The sequence below is a fragment of the Triticum urartu genome, chromosome 4A, assembly GCF_056163025.1.
Source record: "Triticum urartu cultivar PI428250 chromosome 4A, HENAU_Tu73, whole genome shotgun sequence".
Lineage (NCBI taxonomy): Eukaryota > Viridiplantae > Streptophyta > Magnoliopsida > Poales > Poaceae > Triticum > Triticum urartu.
Window position 1 is genome coordinate 13,809,421 of NC_141876.1, and position 10,803 is coordinate 13,820,223.

The 10,803-nt window shown below is 42.0% G+C and overlaps 1 long non-coding RNA gene across 1 annotated transcript; it reads left to right on the forward strand.

Annotated features, from left to right (window-relative positions):
* The first annotated feature begins 1,268 nt into the window (after positions 1 to 1,268).
* On the forward strand, positions 1,269 to 3,912 carry LOC125553397 (uncharacterized). The gene is made up of 4 exons (XR_007304046.2): positions 1,269 to 1,342; positions 1,642 to 2,260; positions 3,185 to 3,257; positions 3,514 to 3,912. It is a non-coding gene; the product is annotated as an uncharacterized LOC125553397 (long non-coding RNA).
* Positions 3,913 to 10,803: the final 6,891 nt, after the last annotated feature.

The following is a 10,803-nucleotide window of genomic DNA, read 5'->3' on the forward strand; positions in this document are numbered from 1 at the left end:
TCGCGCTCCCTGCACGCTGTCGAAGACGCCGTCCTGGGCTGCTGGGCTCGTGCATATCCCGCCTGGCCACGGCGAGCTCGTCGGGCTCGCCTGACCGTGGAGTAGCCAAGCAGCCAAGAAGCAGCATCTCACGTAGCAGCAGAAGCAGGGACACGGGCACGCGTGCAGCAGACAACAGCAGTTGGCTCGCGGGGGCATGGCCAGGGGCGCACGACCGCGTGGGAGCGGAGCTCCGGCCATGGCGCCCGAAGCGCTGCAGGGGTCGAGGCAGCCGAGGAGGGTCGGGGGCGAGCAGATCGACGGGACTTGCAGAGGCGCCCGAGGTTGAAGAAGGGTCGTCCGATCCCGTTGATGGCGAAGCGGGAAGCGAAGGGTAGGAGGCGGAGCGCGGAGGGGAAGGAGAGCGCGGCGGCGAGGAAGAGCAGCGGCGGGGCCAGTACGCCTCGTCGCCTCGTGTGCTGCATGGAGGGCGAACGACTGGAAGAAATTTCAGCCCCAAAATAAAATTCTCGCCGGCAGCCCTGCAACTTCTTCTTCTTCTCCTGTCATCTTCTCTTCGAATTTCTTCTTCTTCTTTGCAAATTAACTAGCAATGCCAGTGTTCTGTTAAGACTGAATTTTCTTACATTTCTGTATGAAGGCACTTGTGCTGAATAATGCAATGCTAATTTGTGCTGCAGTTGATTACTTGTGCTGAATTATCAACATTTTTGCATACAGTAAGTAGCAATGCTAGTTTTGTGTTGGCACTGAATCCTGCTTGCTCTGAATTTGTGTATGAAGGCACATGCAGCAGCTGGTGAAGGCGCATCAAGGCACAATGAACAATGAAGTGAAACCTGAGGCATGACCACACTTATCTGTCCTGAGATATGCATCTCTTTCCTTTGCATCTCTCCGTTTGCATCATGTATATTTGCTGTCAAAATTACATCTCCATAATGTACATTTGTCCTGAGATAGTCTTGGTTTTTGGTTGCCTCATAGTACTACTCCAATGCATCAGAAATTTGTCTTTCTCAGCTTTGCTCTCACATTTTTTACACCGAGGTTAAGGTGGATGTTTAGGCGAAGCACCTTTCTATTTCCATTGATGAGCTGCAGATATATAGGAAAGTACACTTGACATAGGTAGTTTTATTAATCATCCGAATGCATATCTCTTTCCACTAGTGCTGTAAGAATTGCAAAGTTTACTTTCTTTTTGTTTATTCCATGGTATAGTTCCTTGAAGGCAGGTGGATAGCTGATCTTGAACTCTTGATGATCTTATTTGCAGGACAAGTATGAGTGTGTGCTGAAGGCCAATGGCAATCTGGAAAAGCAACTTCTGTCCTTGGAGGTACACTTTAACTGCTGCAACTCCTCACTCCTCAGCTTAAATTCATCATACTTGTCTACTCCAAGTGAATAACATATCCACTCATGTTACCCCAAGTGATGTCAGTAACTGAACTGGTTAAGTGGTTGACAGTTAGACACTGACATGGATCAGTAGATGAACAGTATGACCAATTTGAGGATCCATAGGAAGTCTAACCAAAATGTTTGACCAATGCTTTTTTGCTTTCACAAATTGGATATTCTTGCATGTGTTGATTGTGTTGGATTTTTACTCATTCAGTTGCTGTGATTGTGCAGTTTGAGCTGGCCCCAAGAAGGGGAGAACCTGATGTAACTCGTATAACTTCCAAGAAGGGGAGTAGCTAAAGTTTGCTGGTCGCAGATAAATCTTTTTGCTGAAAGTCAATCTCCTGTGTGTTATTCTGAATTTTTTGCTGAAAGTCAGTCTCCCATGTGTTATTCAGAATTTTTTCTCCCATGATAAAACTTTAGCTGAATCTTTTCAGTTAACTGAAACCTTTTTCTTAAATTTAAACTAAATGAATCTTTTGCATTAGAACTAAATGAAAAAATTTCAGTTAACTTTAACTGAATATTTTCAGTTAACTGAAAATTTTCAGTCAAAGTTAACTGAAAATTTAAAAAACAGTTAAATGGAAATATTCAGTTAACTTTAACAGAAAATTTTGAGTTAGAGTTAACTGAATATGATCAAATGATAATGCTAACAAATATTTTCGGTTAGTGAATCCCTTGAACTAATTTTCAATTAAAGTTAACTGAAATGATAATGCTAACAGATGCTATTGTTTTCAGTTAACTTTTTCAGGAAGGGGCCGTGGTCTCCTGAGGAGGACCAGAGACTGAGGGACTACAACCTCAAGCATGGCCTTGGCTGCTGGCCCTGCAAAGGCAGGTGATCTCTCTCTCTCTCTCTCTCATGCATGGTAATTGCTGCCTGCCATTGCTTGCAGAACAGGTTATGGCTGGAGTACTAGTTCAGTAGCATTAGCAATAATTTGATGAACTTGCGTAGTTTATAATGTTTTTTAGTATTTAGCTTGGAGTTCTACTTGGAACCTTACAAATGCTAGTGTTTCTAATGATAATGCTAACAAATGCTAGTGTTTTCAGTTAACTTTTTCTGAAACTACTCCTCTGTCAATGGTTACAAACAAATTCTGTACTCCTTTTTCTCACAAATGGTTTTAACTGAAAATTTCATCATGCTACTGTGACATCTACTGAAAATTTCAAACAAATGAAAGGAGTACTGTAGTTACAAATGGTGTCGTCTACTGTACTCATTTTTCTAACAAATGGTTTTAACTGAAAATTTCATCATGCTACTGTGACATCTACTGAAAATTCAAACAAATGAAAGGAGTACTGTAGTTACAAATGGTGACATCTACTGTACTCATTTTTCAGTACATCTACTATACTCATTTTTCAGTTAACTGTAATCACAAACAAATAGAGCCAGGCACATGCTACTGTAGTTACGAATAAATGGAGTAGATGGTTACAACAAATGGAGTATAAGATGCAAGCAAATGAAGAAGATGCAAAGCATCATTTGTAAGACTAACTAAACAAATCTTCTTATCCTCTGTCATTTTACTCATACACATGCTTATGATCCTGTTAACACATGCTCATGCTCATTTTACTCATGCACATGCTCGTGATCTTCTTAGTTAAGATTGTAACTACTTCATTTGATTGCATGATCTCTATTTGAATGCATGCTCATAAGATAGTAACTGGAGTAAATTTCAGTACAATATGATGGTGAACATGCTCATGATTTCTATTTGAATGCATGTTCTTCGAGTAGTCACCGCCTGCATCTTGAATGGGATCTTCTTCCATGTTGAAATCACCATCCTGGTCATCATGACCTCCTCCAGGTACGTCCTCTTCTTCAGCTGGAATACAATTCAAATCAAAATCCATTTTGGAGTACTCCAAGTTACTGATCTGTTGTTCTGATCCCCAAGTTACTCCATTCAAACAAGTGTGCTGATCTGATCTGCTGTAGTTGCTTTGATCTGATCTGCAGTAGTTGTTGATCAGGGATGTAGTTCCTGTTGATCTGGAGTAGTTGTTGTTGCTGATCTGATATTGTTGTACTGTTGCTAATGTGATCTGCTGTTGCTACTGCAGAAATGCTGGATCTGCTGCTGCTGCTGCTCGCTGCAGGATCTGATGATCAACCGGAGATGTTGCTGCTCAAGTCATGGCGACGACCAACCGGAGATGATGGCATGATGCTGATGATCTGCTGCTCAACAAGGTGCTTCTGTGACGTGCTGATGATCTACTGCTCAACGCGGTGATGGATCTGGTAGTGCCTGGGGCAGGTGATGGATGGACGACAAGGAGAAGCAGGGGCGATGAGGAGGAGCCTGGCGAAGGGGTGGAGCAGGGGCGACGAAGAGGAGCCGCGGAGGGGCGGATGGAGGAAGACGACGATCTCAAATTAGGGGTAGTTCTGTACTTTCCTACATTTTCACCTGGTCGGAGTATTCCCCCCAGCAACAACTACTCCTGTTACGGTACAGAGGGAGTACTTACTAATAAACGTATTAAGGCTTCTGTCCATCTGTCAATCAAGGATTAATAAGTAAGTTCATAACTACTCCCTCAGTTTCAAAATAGATGACCCAACTTTGTGCTAACTTTGTATTAAAGTTAGTACAAAGTTAAGTCATCTATTTTGAAATGGAGGGAGTATGTGATAATACACCGCAGAGAAGCACGAGACGAAACGACTGGCTGAAGAGGCCTAAGTCAAAGTTATGATACTTAGGGCGTGTTTGGTTGCCGTTTGCTACGGTGCCCGCATTGCATGTTCATCTCCAGCGAGCCCGGCTCTCGAAAAACAGCCTCATATGCGACATCTGCGAGTTGTTTGATTGCCTGCATATTCTTATATTAGGGGATCAACTTTGGCACGTTGTTTGGTTGCCTGCATTGTCTCGGCGCATACAACTACATGCTGTTTGGTTGCTTGCATGTGGTATGATTAAGAGCTAGCACTTGCACTTAGCACACAGGGTTAAGAGCTAGCAGAGGAAGGGGGAGAAGAAATGCAGTGTGCGCCGGACCATGGCGACTGCGGTGGGTAGTGGCCGTGGCGCCGCGTCCGACATGACGAGCATGGAGTCGTGGACGAGCGACCCCGTCGGCGGCATGGCGAGCGACATCGTTGGCGAACTAGTTGCGGTGCTCGCGCAAAGACAGTGGACAGAGGAGGAGAATGCAGTGCTCGCGCCATGGTATCGTCAGTGCAGTGGACGAGAGAGGAGGCCAAGATGATCGACGCCGGAAACGACTCCAGTGTAGTAGAGCGAGAGAGAGGAGGCGAAGATGATCGACCCCGTCGGCGGCGCGGCGAACTGCAGTGTGCGCGGAGGCAGAGGACACAAGAAATCAGTGTGCGCGCCATTACAGCGTCAGTGCAGTAGGAGGACGATAGAGAGTAGGCCGAGATGAGCGATGCCGGAAACGACTCTAGTCTAGTAGCATGCGAGCAAGGAGATCAAGGGGGGGGGGCTTCGGCGTCGAGAGGGACGAATAGGAGGGCTCGGAGTAGAGGATAGAGGAGCTTGACATGGCGGCGTCAGTGCAGTAGACTGCTGTTTAAAAAGAGATGAAGCTACGATCATCGAAACCAAAAACTTCCAACACGAATATTGTGAGAAACTACGAAATTAGGCTGCTGGTTAAAGGAAATTTGAAATGATCGATCGTGCGCGACGAATCTGATAAAGTTTGTCCAGAATAGCTCCAAACGGAAACACGAGATTAAGAACTTACGGACGAGAAACTACGAACCAATCGCCTGAATGAAACCGTAGCATTGATGTGCATCTTTTTCGTGTAGAGCTTATCACGAATCAAAGCATCGTTGTGTAGATGAGAGGAACATGGAAGAGAGGAGATTAGAGAGAAGCTTAATGGAGGTTGAGGAAGACACCACGTAAACACCTCGCATCCCTCCCGTTTCTCCTCATGCAAGGGCCCGCTCGGCCTAGCTTGAGAAAAACTGCTAATCTAAGCATTTTCAGCGAGCCAGGCACAGAAATGCTTTAAAAAGCGTGCGATGCAGGCCCAATAGTATATACGGGCTACCAAACAGGCCAAAACCTTCTTGCGCGGGTCTGATTGGACCTTATGCGGGCAACCAAACACGCCTTTAAACATGCCCGTCCTCAAGGCGTTGTTGGTCCAGAATCCGCGCCATAACGGCCTCCCTACGTTGCTACCCGAGTGAGCGCAAGCCTAGGTAACTCACAGCGTACCAAGCCCGATACGGCAGACGTGGGCTAATGAAAACTGTTCATTTAACCTTCTACGAGAATAATACATGGGCCTTTACTAGATAGATTGCAGATCACAAGGAGTGCGGCCGGAGGGGATACCGTCCGCGAGCACATGTGCTCGCGCTCAGAAGATCACTTTCGGATTGCCTAAAAAAAAGGGGTCCGAATAACTGCCACACGTGTGGCATAACGCCCATCCGACCACACGACTCTGTGTGGCATATCCGCAGGCAGCCCACACGACGTTGTGTGGGCGAACATTGGACTGCCCACACGTGTGGCAGGAAGGCAGCTGGACCGAATGAGTCGTTCGGGATGATCGCTCTCCCCACCCGCATCGCTGCCACCACCCGAACGTCCATCCTATCAGCCCTACAGGCCTTTTTTATATTGGGCCCTACAAGCTTAGTAAAGAAAAAAGTCCAGGTTTTTCTTCGTGACAAAAAAAGCCTACGATGCCATCCAACAACTTTAAAAGTGGGAAAAACTATGTGAATTTCCAAAAAAGTTGCCACTACATTTACGACTTGCCATCATGTTATTTTTTACAAAAATGGCAGGGGTTTACCAAAACATATTAAATTGTCAGGGCATAAAAGAATATGTTACAGAAAATGACATGAACTAAAATGTTCTACAGATCATCATCCATACACTATAAGTTCCATGATGCATGTTTCGGAAAATGACATGAACTAAAATGTTATATAGATCATCATCCATACACTATAAGTTCCATGATGGATGGGCTATATTTGCCATGAGCCATGGCAACTTTGTTGAAAAAATGTTCTATATATCATGATACATAGACTAAAAAATGCATAGACTTTCATGGCATGATAAACAAATAAAAACACAGTTTTGTTGTGATAATAAAGCCCCGATTTACCATCCTATGAAAACGGAAAGATGAATTAGCCATAATACATAAGAGTGACAAACAAACTAGTACTAAAAAATCCCAATGGTTCAAACCGAAAAAATGTCAGTGGTGCCTACAAGCAAAATTTGCCATGGTCAAAAAAAGATGTTTTTTATATTAAGTAAAAAGGAAAAGTTCACGGCAATTTGCATCTGTATCACGGGGGCAGAAAAAAATGGATTAAAAAATTTGTTTATGTTTTTCCGTGCGAATCAAACAACACAAAAATGATTAAAAATTGCCATGGCAAATGCATATACAAATTTGCCATGGGACTTTTTGTCAAAATTGTCATGCTTATATATGATTTCTTTGCCATTATTGTGAAATAATAAAAAAATATATCAAAAATTGCCATGGCAAAAACATGTTCCATGGTATTTTATCAAAACTTGCCATCTTTGTTTAATTAATTTGCCGTGTATATAAAACAACACGAAAACAAAGATCAAAAATGTAATGGCAAAAGCGTATTCTAATTTGCCATGGAATATTTAATCAAATTTGCCATGCTAATATAAAAAAATTTACCATGAATGTGAAAAAATACAAAAATGATCAATAGTTGCCATGGCAAAAGCATGCTGAAAATTGCCATGATTGTGAAATAATAATAATACAAAATTGCCATGGCAAAAGCATGTTCAAAACTAACCATGCTATTTTATCAAAACTTGCCATCTTTGTGTAATTAAATTGCCGTCTATGTGAAACAACACGAAAACAAGATCAGAATTGCCATGGCAATGCATATTCTAATATGCCATGGATTTTTTTTTATCGAATTTGGAATGCTAATATAAATAATTTTGCAATATTGTGAAATATTACAAAAATGATGAATAGTTGCCATGGCAAGGGAATGTTCAAATTTGCCATGGCATTTTACCAAAATTTGCCATATTTGGTGTCATTAATTTGCCATGTAACGGAAATAACACAAAAAATTGTCAAATTTGCCATGGAAAAAAATGTATATTTGAATGCCATGGCAAATGCATATTCAACTTTTTGTGGGTTTTTTTTATCAAATTTGCCATGCTTATGTATAAACAGTTGCCATGAATGTGAAATTATACAAAAATTGTGATGGCAAAAAGCATGTTCAAACTTGCCATGGCGTTTAACCAAGACTTGCCATCTTCTTTGGTATTAAGTTGCCGTGTATGTGAAACAACACACAAAAAATCGCCATGAACATGGCAACATATTAAACTACATTTGCCATGCTCTCATAGAACTCAAATTGCCATGTTGCAAAGAAAAACATGGCAACACATCATATATTTACATGGCAACACAATCCTTTTGTTAGTTCTGTGGCAACACATCATGGAAAATCTAAAAAGTTGAGTTGCCATGGCAACTAAAAACGAAAAAGTTTGACATTTTGGTAAAAATAACACGGCAAATTTGAATGTGTATTTGCCATGGCAATATTCTCCATCATTTCTTTGTGCTATTTTATCCGTGGCAAATTTGTTAAACATTTTTCCATGGCAAATTGTTGTAAATTCATGTCATGGCAAATTGTTCTAAATTTATGTCATGGCAAAATCTGTATTTTTTTCCATGACCAACACTCTAGTTAGCCATGGCAAATTTGTATTTTTTTTTCACATGACAAACAATCTAGTTAGCTCAAAGGTAAATTTGCCATGGCAACTATACCATCTGGATGAGGGTAAATGTGCCACCTGAACTAACTTGCATCTTCAAAAATTAAGATGGCAGAAATGGTAGAGGCATACTAGAAAAGACATAGGACATATGGCAAACATACTGTATGTGATGGCCCATACATGCAATGGTGGAGCTCGCCGTAGAAAACTCACGGCGGACACCTGCGCGCCCATGGCCGGGCCCATGGGCACCCGCCGCATCTGGAAGCACCCCGCCGTCTTGAGGCCGCCGCGCCCTGAGAGAGCCAGCCCGGAGATAGAGGGGGTGACCTCCGCCCGCCGGCCCACCCCTACGACGGAGACAACGAGGCCCAATCTGGTGGAGCTAGCCTTTTCCCTAGTAGCGTCACATAAAAATTCAAACAAATGCCATGTTTTCAAAAAACAAAACAAAAAAAATCATGGTCGTCATCACGGAGGACGACTCCTGGTCGGCATCTTAGTCGACGTCTAGGCCAGGGGAGGAGCTACATTGCCATGGTCAAATGAAAAGTAGCTTATGCCGTGTTGCTAAAGGAAAAGAATATTGCCATGATCCTTAAACTACATTTGCCATGCTTGAACTTAATTTGCCATGGTGCAAATAAAATTGCAAATGGTATCTATTTTTGAAACATTAGTAAATCTAATGTTGCCATGGTCCCGTTAAATTTGCCATGGTCCCTTCAAAGAAGAAAATTTGCCATGTTGCAAAAAAAGGAAAGAAAGTTTACCATGGTCCTTAAAATTGGAAATTGCCATGCTCTAAAAATTGCATTTGCCATGATACACACACTAAGTTTGCCATGGTCCTGTTCGGAAACAAAATTTGCAAGGTTGTAAAAGAAGGAAGAAAATTTGCCATGCTACATGAACTACCGTTGCCATGAAAGATGCACTGAGATTGCCATGGTCCCATTGAAAAAAGAAAATTTGCCATGTTGCAAAAAAGAAAGAAAATTTGCCATGCCCCGTAAACTACATTTGCCATGATACATACACTAAGTTTGCCATGCTCCCATTCAAAAAGAAAATTTGCCATGTTGCAAAGAAGGACGAAAAATTTCCCTGCTCCACAAACTGGCATGAAAGAAGATTTGCCATGGTCCCTTTCAAAAATAGAAAATTTGTATGAGGCATTATTGGTGAAGGCAGGCTCTATAAAGCCCTTGTCCATGCTGATGGGGGGGGGGCAATTCAAGAAGTTTACCACAGAATCTTCTTCATAAGCATTGCCTTTATTCTACATTTTGTTAAGAGTAAATATAGATGTGACAATATAAGAAAACATGGAGAATATTTAAGATAAGATGAAGAGTGATGCTACATAACCAAGTAGCTATAAATGTAAGTACAGCGATACAAGCAAACGATACAACCAAGAGCAATGCAGAGCTAAACTTCTTCAGTACCATCGGTGTTATCCAACCTTATGGTAAGAGTAAATATAGATCTAATGTGTAGAAAATGGAGGGCAAAGGAAAATAAGCTGCAGAGTGATGGTAGATGAACAACTACCTGTCAATATAAGTACACTGATAAAGGACAACAGGTACTTACAAGAACAATGCAGAGCTAAAAATTTTCATTGGCATTGGATATATTCTACACTAATGTAACCATTCATACATATCAGATAATTTGGAGCGAACAATTGATAAGCAAGCTATCATGCATACTGCTGTCACATAATGAACCAGGTATGTATGCAAGTACATTGATATAGGACAACAGGTACTAACAAGAGCAAAGCAGCGGGCATCATATTTGCGATATCATGTCGTTCTTTTCAAACCGGAATTCTTTTTCGAGCAGATTTCCTGCAAAAAAGATCCGTAAGGCACATGCGGAAAAGTAGAAGTTCAAATTGTCATGCGATATCATAGACAATACCTCATCCTCAGAACGAGACCAGTGCATAACAAGGTTTTTCCATTCAATGTCTTCTAAATTTAGCACAGGAGACTTCACCAGAAATTCGTTTATAGACTTGCCATCAAAGTGTGATTTCCTCAGGTAACACCAATACTGCTGCAATGCTTCCTTGAAAAGCGCAAGCAAGCTTTGCTCGTCATGACTATCCAGATTGACCCTCGCCTACTTACAACAATGTAATGTAAATCATTGATGTGTTCAATCAGCAGAAAACAGGAAAATAATCACCATGAATAATAGCACTTACACGTAAGTGGGACAAGAAGATGTGAAAATAGTGTTTGTCTTCACTATAATCTTCCCATGATGGGAATATATGCACGTAGTCCCTAATAACATTGAAAGCATTGTCTTTTAAACTGGGAATAACTGGAATGGGGTTCCAATCTACAGGAATTGGCCGTCTCTGCAGTTGGGATAGGTCTTCGGCCGGTGGACTTGCTATACTTTTTGCTAGAGTGAGATTTTTCTGTGGTACGGCTGGTGCTATGGCAACTGAAATCGGCATACCTTTTGCTGGAGTGCAGGTCCTGTGTGGTGCGGCTAGTGGTGTGGCCAGTGAAGTATGGGTACAGTCTGCTGGAGTCGGTCCTACGTTTTGTGTCAC